Source organism: Palaemon carinicauda, unplaced genomic scaffold, assembly GCF_036898095.1.
Source record: "Palaemon carinicauda isolate YSFRI2023 unplaced genomic scaffold, ASM3689809v2 scaffold195, whole genome shotgun sequence".
In the NCBI taxonomy this organism is placed as follows: Eukaryota; Metazoa; Arthropoda; class Malacostraca; order Decapoda; family Palaemonidae; genus Palaemon; species Palaemon carinicauda.
The window spans coordinates 127,501-140,168 of NW_027169534.1; the positions used below are offsets into that span (position 1 = coordinate 127,501).

The 12,668-nt window shown below is 29.7% G+C and overlaps 1 pseudogene; it reads right to left on the reverse strand.

The window, feature by feature from the left end:
- Positions 1-1,133: 1,133 nt before the first annotated feature.
- On the reverse strand, positions 1,134-12,215 carry LOC137635911 (thymidylate kinase pseudogene; annotated as a pseudogene).
- Between the last annotated feature and the right edge of the window lie 453 nt (positions 12,216-12,668).

Sequence of the window (12,668 nt, forward strand, 5' to 3'; positions counted from 1 at the left end):
AAAAATCAATAATTCGACCACGAATTTTAATTTTATCTTATAAAGAAATTATAAAAAATTTTAAAACGGAATTCTATAATCTTAGTTTTAAGCAAAAACTAAATCCTATAATATTAAATAATGTTACTACGAATAATATTTCGTTAAATTTAGATAAATTGGTTGATATAAATTATGAAAAAAAAACAATAAGACAATAATAATAAATGGTTAACTGACAATAAAGTTCAATCTATTGATGTTCACTCATTAAATGATAATGAAAATTGTAAAAAAACATCTCATTATAATGATTTACAGGCTTAAATATAACTCAAATTATGTATCTATAAATCACGTAAATATATAAAGGAATACACTGTTAAAATATTTCTTGTTACAGACGTAAAACGTTTTAATTATTTAGAATGGACACCTAATCTTTCTTGAAAATATATTATCTACAGTATATATAAGTCATCGGAGGTGTATTGAAAAATAATGTATTAAAAAAATAAGATTAAATAATAATAATGTCACTTTATGTGCTTTAACGCGCTGCATAGATTAAAATTATTTTGATAAATAATACATATAGAGTATCAATTTATTTAAAAAATACAACTAATTATGCATATTGTTAAAAATGTTTTTACAGAAATATCTAATGCAAACGTGGCTGCGATTTATTATGTGTGTCATAAATATAAAAAAGAACCGTGGTTTAACGCACAATTACGATTGTGTCTTTCACGGTTATATCTTATACAAAATATAAAACTGTTTAAACCACCCCTAATTATTTATTCATATAAAAATGATAAAAATTAAATAGATTATTTTTATGAAGGATATCATTATTTATTGTCTGAGATGGAAAAACATCACATCTTTTATATAAATTATATTAGAAATAAAGTATTAGTTATTTTATATTTGGTTAGTATTTTCATTAGGCTATTTTCATCATTATTAGCACTATTTAAATGGCCAGTAAAGAAAAAAAGTTTTATTCAAATGACAGAAATACACAAACCTTCATGTTTAACTTGAATATAAATATGAATATTTATCAGGTATTAAAAGAGAATTATTAATTGATCTATTCATTCCAGAAAATCTTTGTCTCGTCCCCAGTTGTACATTGTACTGTACTATAACCAAAGTTTACCTATACTTGTTCCATTTATATTGTCAATGATATTTAAAACTTCAGCTACTAACTCTTTCTTTATGATCTCAATGGTCTTATTTGCGTCAATTACTTTCCAGGATTCATCTTGTAATAAACGATAATTCTCTTTAACTCTTTTCTGGAATTTGGGTTTTTCATACCGTTCTTCGCCATAACGACCGCGTATTTGGGCTTCTTGTATACTCAGATCCATGAAGAATACTATATCTGGCCTTGGAAGACCCACATCACTTTGTTTACACCAACTCAAACTCATACCCTCTTTTTCTGCAGAAAATGCAACTCCAGAAAATGCATATCGATCAATTATTACTGAAGTACCACCAAACAATGCTGATTCAATTTTTGCAAGCAATTCCCACCTGTTAGCCGAGAATAGAAGATGTATACAGTGATCTTCGTGTTCACCGCCATGTGCCAAGTAGTCGTCAATAATATTGCCAATCTTTGTGGTTCTATCTGGAAATGCAATATAAATTGCTGATAATCCAGCTGTATTCAAAGAATCGACCAACTTTTTTGAATGTGTTGTTTTCCCTGTTTTGTCACAACCTTCTAAAATTACGAACGCACCACGGCTAGGAATAATAACCTCGTTTATGTGTGTTTCTCTTCCGTTTATATTATTTATTTTTAGCTAATCTTTTAATCATTTACAGTATATATATATATATATATATATATATATATATATATATATATATATATATATATATATATATATATATATATATATATATATATATATATATATATATATATATATATATATATATATATATATATATATATATATATATATATATATATATATATATTAAGAAAATCAATAAAACTCTGGTTGTAGTAAATTATGTATTAAAACAAGCTACACATATAATTGTATATATCCACTAATACATTAAATTATTTGTATTATTAAAGCTGAAAATAAAGCCTAATTATCATAATTTTTTTTCTGTTGTTTATCATCAACGACTACTTATTTGGCTGCCTCTAATATTTCCAGCTCTTTTTTAACATATTTATTGTAAATGATATATAAAAAGATAGTAGAAACAATAAAATACAACAATTTAAACAGATTATCATAAATTCTAACAAATAGATTAGATTCTAGGGCCCCACCAACAATATCATCAACAACATTTAATGTTTCCTTTGTTAAAGACCGCAAAAATGTTGCTCGCTCACATACGAACATATAATTTTTATATTTTTCGTGCGGAATAATTGTATCAAATGGTGTGCTTCCTGCTAACATGTTAAAATTTTCTATATTACACAAACCATTAAATCCTAACTGGCGTATTTCATCTATTCGTTCTCTGTCTATAACAGTATCAGAATAGAAAAATTCGTCATAATTACAATCCCATTTATTCACATTAAATAAGGGTTGTTCATTTTCGGGTAAAATTATTATGTCCTTAGATATTACTGAATCATTAATAGAAAGACCTTTGTCAATACAAAAATTTCCATTAATTTTATACTTTATTAACTTTGGTGGAAGGTTGTTGCAAGCAGTGAAAAGTTTCGACAAAGGTAGTAAAGCATGTGTTAGAATAGGAAATGAAGTGAGCGATTGGTTTCCGGTGAGAGTGGGGCTGAGACAGGGATGTGTGATGTCGCCGTGGTTGTTTAACTTGTATGTTGATGGAATGGTGAGAGAGGTGAATGCTCGAGTGCTTGGACGAGGATTAAAACTGGTAGACGAAAATGATCATGAATGGGAGGTAAATCAGTTGTTGTTTGCGGATGATACTGTACTGGTAGCAGACACAGAAGAGAAGCTTGACCGACTAGTGACAGAATTTGGAAGGGTGTGTGAGAGAAGGAAGTTGAGAGTTAATGTGGGTAAGAGTAAGGTTATGAGATGTACGAGAAGGGAAGGTGGTGCAAGGTTGAGGAGGTGGATCAGTTTAAGTACTGTACCTGGGGTCTGTTGTTGCAGCAAATGATGGAGTGGAAGCAGATGTACGTCAGAGAGTCAATGAAGGTTGCAAAGTGTTGGGGGCAGTTAAGGGAGTAGTAAAAAATAGAGGATTGGGCATGAATGTAAAGAGAGTTCTGTATGAGAAAGTGATTGTACCAACTGTGATATATGGATCGGAGTTGTGGGGAATGAAAGTGATGGAGAGACAGAAATTGAATGTGTTTGAGATGAAGTGTCTGAGGAGTATGGCTGGTGTATCTCGAGTAGATAGGGTTAGGAACGAAGTGGTGAGGGTGAGAACGGGTGTAAGAAATGAGTTAGCGGCTAGAGTGGATATGAATGTGTTGAGGTGGTTTGGCCATGTTGAGAGAATGGAAAATAGCTGTCTGCTAAAGAAGGTGATGAATGCAAGAGTTGATGGGAGAAGTACAAGAGGAAGGCCAAGGTTTGGGTGGATGGATGGTGTGAAGAAAGCTCTGGGTGATAGGAGGATAGATGTGAGAGGCAAGAGAGCGTGCTAGAAATAGGAATGAATGGCGAGCGATTGTAACGCAGTTCCGATAGGCCCTGCTGCTTCCTCCGGTGCCTTAGATGACCGCGGAGGTAGCAGCAGTAGGGGACTCAGCAGTATGAAGCTTCATCTGTGGTGGAAATGTGGGAGGTTGGGCTGTGGCACCCTAGCAGTACCAGCTGAACTCGGCTGAGTCCCTGGTTAGGCTGGAGGAACGTAGAGAGTAGAGGTCCCCTTTTTTGTTTTGTTTCTTGTTGATGTCGGCTTTCCCCCAGAATTGGGGGAAGTGCCTTTGGTATATGTATGTATGTATTAACTTTTTTTTATCTTGCAAATTATATCTAAAACACCCCGTATGTTCGGCTTGTACTCGTGCCAAGTAAATAACCATTCCAGTAACTGTTCCAGAAACAAGAGAAAATTTAACAATATTACTTTTATTTTTAATTTTCTTAAACGATAAAAATAGATTAATCCATATAGGATTATTATTAACAATATTTTTTCCCCTGGCACTTTTACACAAATCGGCGGCCTTTTCTAAACTTTTAGCTAATTCTTTTTCATTTCTAAAACCAAAACTTACTGCTAAATCGTCAACCTCTTTTAATAGTTTTTTATATTTATTGTATGGTAAAGTTGAACGGATAAATGCATTTGTTTCGCCAGGCAATGATGGATTATTTCCACTTAAAGTTTTATTAAAGTCATCATATTTTTTCCTTTTATTTATATCATTAGGTATATATTTGGATGTGTCATTTGTTGTATTGAAAGTATAATTATTCAAATCTTCAATTAATGTGTTGAAATTCACATCATCCATCTTATTTATATTATTAGATATGTTGAAATCATAATTTCTAAAATTTACACTATCTGTAAATTTGTTTTTACCTATAATATCCGTTACATTATCAATAAATGTAAATTTTACCATGTTAAATCTATTATATTTTTTACTAAGGGTAAAAAAATTAATTAAATACATGGTGTATCTTTAAGTTAATAAAAAATTAGACATTATTTCAATTTATAAAAATGTATTTGATGTGTATATATATTCCTTTTATTTAATGAAAGAAAAAATCATTTTTTTTTTTGTTATAATGAAATATAATAACCAAAAAAATAAAATAAATTCGTTTTAGGTTTTTATTGTTATTAAGATTTCATTGTGATTGTCCACTTTCCACGTTCTGTGTCTTTTTCAATAATAATTAATAATGATTTTGATATTTCATATATAAAACGATCTTTACTTGTATTATTATCCCAAAACATATTTTTTCTTTCCATCCAAGTTAATGGTTTGTTATTCAAAAAACACAACACAGATAAAATATTATTATTACAGTTTTTACAATATATTATTAAACTTATATCGTTTATTTCATTATGATTAAAAATACGCAATAATAGATTTTCTAGTTCGTTGCAAAAATAGATTTTAGGACATTGCATTGTGTCATCCAATGTAATGTAGAAGAAAGGTTCCTCGTTGTTTTTATTTGCACATTGACTACTCAAAGTGGCATATAATAAAATATGTTTCTTTTTCTTTACATTTCTCCAAAAGTTTAAAATATCATCAGGAATATTGCTATTAATAATCTCAATACCACCAAGTAACATACTATCACACTGATTAGAAAAATCTAAAAATGTATAACCCTTTGTCATATAATCTTGAATTTGTTTGTCTATTCCACAAAGGAATAAATCATTTATTGATGGCAAATTTAAAAGTAAAAAAAGTTGATTGAATGTTGGTGCCAAATAATAGTCTATCATTCTTTTTTTGGAGCAATGTATATTTTTTTTTCCTTTTATTTGACATAATTATTGATAAGTAGTTTTGATGTTTGTCGATCAGATCTAATGATAGAAAATTCTGTAAAGCTTCCTCGATATAATTTTTATAAATAGATTCATTGTTATCAAGAATAGAATGTAAACATTTTATCATAAGCTCATACACAAAATGGGGCATACGGATAGGAAAGCCCGATATTTTGTATTTGTTATCGTCGAGTTTTCCCATGTATAATTTTTTTCTGATGAAAACTAATCGCTTAAAAACATTTTCAACTTTTAACTTAATCTTGGGGTATTTTTTAAATGCATTATATTTTGATATTAGTTCTGTTATATGAAAGAGGCTCGATAAAAAGATACTGTCTGTGTCGCCATACAAACATACTGTATCGGAAAATTTTTTTAGTGATATAATCAATGGCTTCGTTCAGAAACCCCCTTCCATAATTTGTAATCATATTGGCAGCCATAGGAGAATATAATGGAAATGTATTATGAGAATATAAACCATAAATTGAATTTATCATCAATTTGAAGATAAGGGACTAGGACGACCCCTTTCTATATTGCTGTCATTTATTTATGAGATATTCACAAAATAGCCGAATTGGAGTACAATTATCATTATTTTCCATAAATACTTTTCGTGATAAATAATGGTAATCTTTATTGCGTTTTGTTTTTATCCAAGGCGAAATATTAAAGTTTTTATGAAAAAAAAAAATTGTTATTTTCAAATTCGTCATCAGAAACCCGACATATACATCCTTTAATTATCCCAAAAGTTGACATAATATTTGGATAAATTGATTCAAAATCAACACTTCCAATGTTTCTCTTTCCTTCAATATAATAATGAATTCCCTTTTCTGGCAGTAATACCAAACCCCCAACTAATACATTATTCTCGTGATTATTATCATTGGGTGGTATTTTATAATAATAATGATTACTATTATTTATAGGAGCAATAACAATTGACTGGAAAAAATTTTCAAGTAAGCGCGCAGCAATGCCTGGGATAGAAAAATTTTGCAATTTTGAAAATAAGGGCCCCTAGGCGTGATTTGGACTTAAATCTGCAATGCTGAATAAAGACAAAACGCATGAAATCATTTCTGTTTTTTCTAAAAAAGAAAATAATAATTCTGCCCCCCCATCTTTAGCGATATTACATTTAATATCTAAAGCTTCACAAATAATTTTCAATTCATAGGAGGGAGGATTATATCTAGGAAATTTTATAATTGTGTTTTGAAATATCTCCTTATAACGTAAAGCATCTATGTTAATTTTCCAGGGTGGTAGAGGAATAATTATTTCAGAAGAGAAAGAATTTAAAGAAGGATGAAGGTGTTGATTCTTGTCGCGTTTGATTAAACCATAAAAAAGACTTCTATCTAACAGATATTGAAAATCACATTTATCTATATTCCATCCAGTTATTATCAAACCAGTCTCTTTAATACAACACAAAGCACTTAAAATTTGTTTAATTAAATTTTTTTCATTTTCATTGCCACTTAGATTTAATGTCGATTTAGATATACAATTATTATTATTATTCAATCATTTTCTTTTATTACCATGGGTGGTGGTATAAAAAACACAAGACACTATTTCTTCTTTGGTGTTTCTTTTTTATTGTAAATTAGTTATTCTGTAACCAAAGAAATTTTTAAAATATTTATAATATCAGACAAATATTTTAGTTGGGTCTCTGGACCATCCGACCCTCGCCTTTTTTTTTATGATGCGGAACAACCTCCTTGAAGAAAATATGTTTTTGGTATTTGTCGTATTTCTTTTAAATCTGTCATGTCGTATGCAATCAAAATAACACTGAAGAACATTTCTATATTTTCCTATAGCATCAATACCATAATATTCTTGTTCATTTTGAAACACATTAGATAATAATTTTATTTCAAGACAATAAATTTTTATGACTGTACCAATATTTTTCTTGGAGTATATTTCTAGATAAGAAAAGTCTTTATTCAAGATGTGTCCCGCCGTTTCTTTGGGATACAATTTGATTTGGATGTCTGAAAATATTTTTCACCTTTCTCGCAGTGTAGTTATACGAGATAAAAAAATATCTACATTTTTGGTTACAATTACAATATGATTATATTTATTGGTAAAATAAGGGTGTGGTAAAGGAACTATTATAAGTTCGTTTGAATTATAATCTACAGCAAATATTTTTTCTCTGGTAGGAGTTTCGTCCCAATTATATATACATATATAATTATGCAAACCAATCTCTTTTTCTAAATTTAAATTTTTTGGGGGGGCGTAAAACATATATTTCCATCCATCAAAATATTATTTTTCTACTCAATTGTTAAGTTTATATTACTACAAAATTTCAATATACTACGAATCGATTATAAAAAAACAATAATACGATTAATGGCTTATTACTTGGTATAGGGGAGTTTATTATGCTTAATGTGTTTATACTTAACCCATATATGCCCAGAAAAGAAGAAGGTTCTGGAAATTAAATGATTTTCAGATATGATAGAGTTTATGACGTTTCCATGCCATTTATCGATGCTTGAAAAAGTTCTCTCAAATGTTCTTCAATTTATTGCAAAAAAAATACTGTTGCTCAAACGCATCACTGGGCACACCATGCCTGTCCAATGTTGCATTTTAAGCCCAAAAGATTTTTTTTTTCTAATTTTATATGTAATTTTTAAAAAAGAAAATGATGTAATTTTCAATAAATTAAAAGAAGAATATACACATTTAGGATTACTTTCAAATATGTTGTGGTATATTTCCTTTATATTTCAAGGAAACATAAAATATTCATTTATAAATAGAAATGGACATTGTGAATCACATGTATATTATCTGAGTACAAAATTTAAAGCAAAATAAATGACAATTCAACTCAACCAAATAAAAAAGGAAGCACCTTCTTCATTCAGCAATGTAAATTATCATCAACAAAGAGAAAAACAGACAAGCCTATCCTTATTTGGTATGGTATGCAACAGAACATTTCAAATGCAATGGAGCATCATACTTTCTGCAAATTAAAATTACTTGGCTATGACAGTGTTTGCACCTTCTTCTACATTTAAGATCCCCTTCGATGATTTCATAGCTTATCTTATCAAAACATTTCTCGGTATTCAGGGTGCTCATGCATAGTGACCTTAGTTTTCCTGGGGTTTTTGGTGGTTCTCCAAACTTTTTCAACCAACATCGAACAACTGCACTAGTAAATGTAAGCAAATCATCATCATTCCTCCAAGATTTACACCAATGTCAGATTTTTACAACAGAAAACATAGCTCAATCAGGCTCTCATGACCTCTGGAAAGTTTTTATGTTTGTATATATATATATATATATATATATATATATATATATATATATATATATATATATATATATATATATATATATATATATATATATATATATATATATATATATATTATATATATATATATATATATATATACACACACATTATACATATATATATATATATATATATATATATATATATATATATATATATATATATATATATATATATATATATATATATATATATATATATATATATATATGTGTGTGTGTGTGTGTGTGTGTGTGTGTGTGTGCGCGTATGTATGTGTATGTGTATATTCAAGGTGACCCTTAGGCAAACATGAAAATATAACGCTTTTAAACGCAATATAATGGGGAAAATATACGTGGAATATTGAATATCAGTGAGACATGGGATGCCCAGTGTTGCGTGAACGCATCACAATAAAATTTTGATTTTCGGAACGCATTTTGAACATCAAAATACATGCTAAAACACAAATTTCAGTAATGTGCTAAAAAAAGAACAATCTGTTAATATGGGAATAATTTTATTCATCTGTAAGTAGTTTGTATTTCTCCTACATACCCATTATTTCTTGAAGACATGGTAGACAAAAATTACACTGAATTTTAAATCACTTTACTGCACTTGTTATACAGTTTGTTTCAGCAGTTTACCGTACATCCGTCTGTTAAACTCTTCCTCTATCAACTGATGACAACAAAAAGATAGAACTGGTAAGCCTGTGGCGTGCAAGTTGAAACTTGCTAACACAAGTTTAGTGTTGCGCAAACGCATCACTGGGCATATATGGGGTAAAGAATATAAATATAATTATCAAATATATCAAATTAGGTAAACATAAATATAAAATGATAGATATAAATAATATAACAATAAGAAAAGTTTAGGGTCTTTGTGTCCAATTAAGCATTCTTTATATTCTTCACTATTCCCATTCTCTAAAGGAGAATGGGATGTCTGACATAACATTGATTACAATTCTAATCACTATGCTGAATTTTTTTTTTTCGTAGATATTCAATTTTCTTCAATTTATATATTTCATTTGATTTTGTTCTAATTTATATATATTATGTTTTATATGTATATACATATACATATATTATCTTTTGTTTTCAGTTATTGTTACGATGGACGACATACGGGACGACATACGGAATCCCATTAAAGTTAATTTATTCAAAAAAGTTCATGATTATTTGTATGGTCTTGATAAAGATATTTTAATTTGTGATGACATTCCAAACGATATATATATAATATTCTATTATCATGAAATGATAGCAACCAAGTGGAAGGTTATTCGTAAAAAAGGCGGCCGTAAAATGCTATTCGATAGTATGTATTCAGTTTATGGTTTAAACTCTCAAAAACTATTTCCATTGGTGTTAAATCCAGATGGTAATTGTGAATGTTCGCGTATAATCAGATCATACAATGATTTCTTAGAAGAAAACCACCTTGCAGATTATGTAATTGTATTGGAAAAGGAAAAAAATAAACCAATTACTAATCATTACGAAGAAAATTTAGCCAATTTGTTTCCAAAAACAGTATCTTTTCATGATTTATCACGCAAACCACGATATCGCTATCCTGATTTATCACCACCACAATATCGCCTTGTAAATGAGAATAGCGCCAAATTCAGATATTTACAGAATATTGATCATGACGATTTAAAAATTAAACATTTTGCCGACCTGAAAATGGGTAATTATTTATTTCTAGATATTTATTTTTGTCCACCAAATAGAGAATATAATATAGAGAAAAACGAAGAAGTATATACAGGGGATGTAAATAACAGCCATAAATATTTTATCGTTAGAAGTTTGCCAGAAAAAAAATAGTAATTAACTCCAGGAATTTTTCAAGTATATTTTAATTCCGTCTTGTCCATGGAAAAGTATTTTGGAGGAAAATGAGCTTTTATTCAAAGAGAATTTTTATTTAAATGAAAATGCAATAAAATTTAAAAAAAACAGCAACAAGTACAATAATTACTAGAGTGACCTTATCATCACCAAAGTACAATACAAAACTTAATACACATTGTCCGATTACGTAATTGTATTGGAAAAGGAAAAAAAAAAAAAAATTCTAGTTATTACGAAGAAAATTTAGCCGATTTGTTTCCAAAAACAGTATATTTTTCATCTGTATTTATCACACGAACCACCACAATATCGCCTTGTAAATGAGAATAGCGCTAAATTTATAGATATTTATAGAATATTGATCATGATGATTTAAAAAATCAAATATATTGCAGACCCGAAAACGGGTGATTATTTATTTTTTAGATATTTGTTTTTATCCTCCGAATTGAGAAAAACGAAGAAGTATATACAGAGGATGTAAATAATAGCCATACATATTTTATCGTTAGACGTTTACCAGAAAAAAATAGTAATGAACTCCACGAATTTTTCAAGTATTTTTTAATTCCGTATTGTCCATGGAAAAGCATTTTGGAGGAAAACGAGTTTTTATTCAAAGAGAATTTTAGTGTATATTTTGTTTTCAAGAGTGCTGTGAAAAAAGAGGAAAAGAAAAACCTCTCCAGAGATGACAAGTAGTTAGTAGAGTAATGACCTTAGACTTTGGAAAAAATGTGCTGGATAAATGCATCAATCGTAATGATGACTTGGGCAAAAAGGTAAAAGCAATTATAGTTGGTGTTCATTGTTTGGTTGCAGAAGAAGCAAGATACCATAGATCATGTAGCTCCAAGCTTTTTCGAAGCAACACTAAAATCTGTCGGGTAAACGTGGACGACCCGATGATGAAGTTATAGAAACTGGCTTAGAGAAGACAGTGATGACTGTCAATTTACTTTGCAGGACAAGTGGAAGCTATCTGAAAACCAAATTACAAGAAAAACATGGAAATGATGTTACCATAACTACCCCCCAAAGAAAGATTCCCCTTGTATGTTTCCGCAAATCAGGAGATAAATTGCTATGTAATTCTTGGTATAATGAAAAACCCACACAGAAAATTTGGATCAAGACTCCTGGTACATATTTTACATAAACTGGGATTCTCTCTACTGGATATAATGAAGCACAACTCTTTGAAGCAATTTGTATGAAAACTACCCCTCCTAATATTTTGCCCGATAGTTTCATGCAGTTTGTTTTTGATAATGCAGATTTTGATGTGCACATAATAGATGGGTTTCACACATTTCAATGCATGGGAGGCATTAAATGTGTAACACTAGCAGGCTCAATGATCAAACCAGAAGTAATTGAAAGGCTGAAAAAAATGCCATCTGAAAGCAAAATTTCTTCGTGTTCATCTATAACGGTGAAACCCTTCACAAGTTATAGTGAAAGTGGACTGAAAAGGATTAAAATTGAGGATTTAAAGAAACTTACTAGTAAAAAAATTACGTCATCTTGTCATTTACTATGGTTGAGTGGGAAGTGGATGAAATTTAAGGATATTCCACACTGGAAAGGCTTTTTGCCTTTCCTTAATTTAAAGGCTACCTCTTCTGATGCAATAATCAGCTTATTACATTTTGCATCTGATTCATGAAGAAAAGCGAGTAAGAGTGTGACATGTGTTACTTTTGACCAGCCACTATAATGGAAGGCAAGAGAGATTATGTCCTCTACTGAAAACAGTTTGAATTTAGGTAAAGTTTTCATGCGACTAGGTGGTTTTCATCGCTTAATGTCACTTATGGGTTCTATTGGGTGCATCATGGCCGGTAGTGGATTAAAAGAAGTGCGGGAGACACTTTATGCACCTAAATCTACAGACAAAATGATGACAGGACATAGCTTTCCCAGGGCCCTTCGAGCACATCTGTTAACATATGCTGCATTGGGCCAGCTTCTTTTAG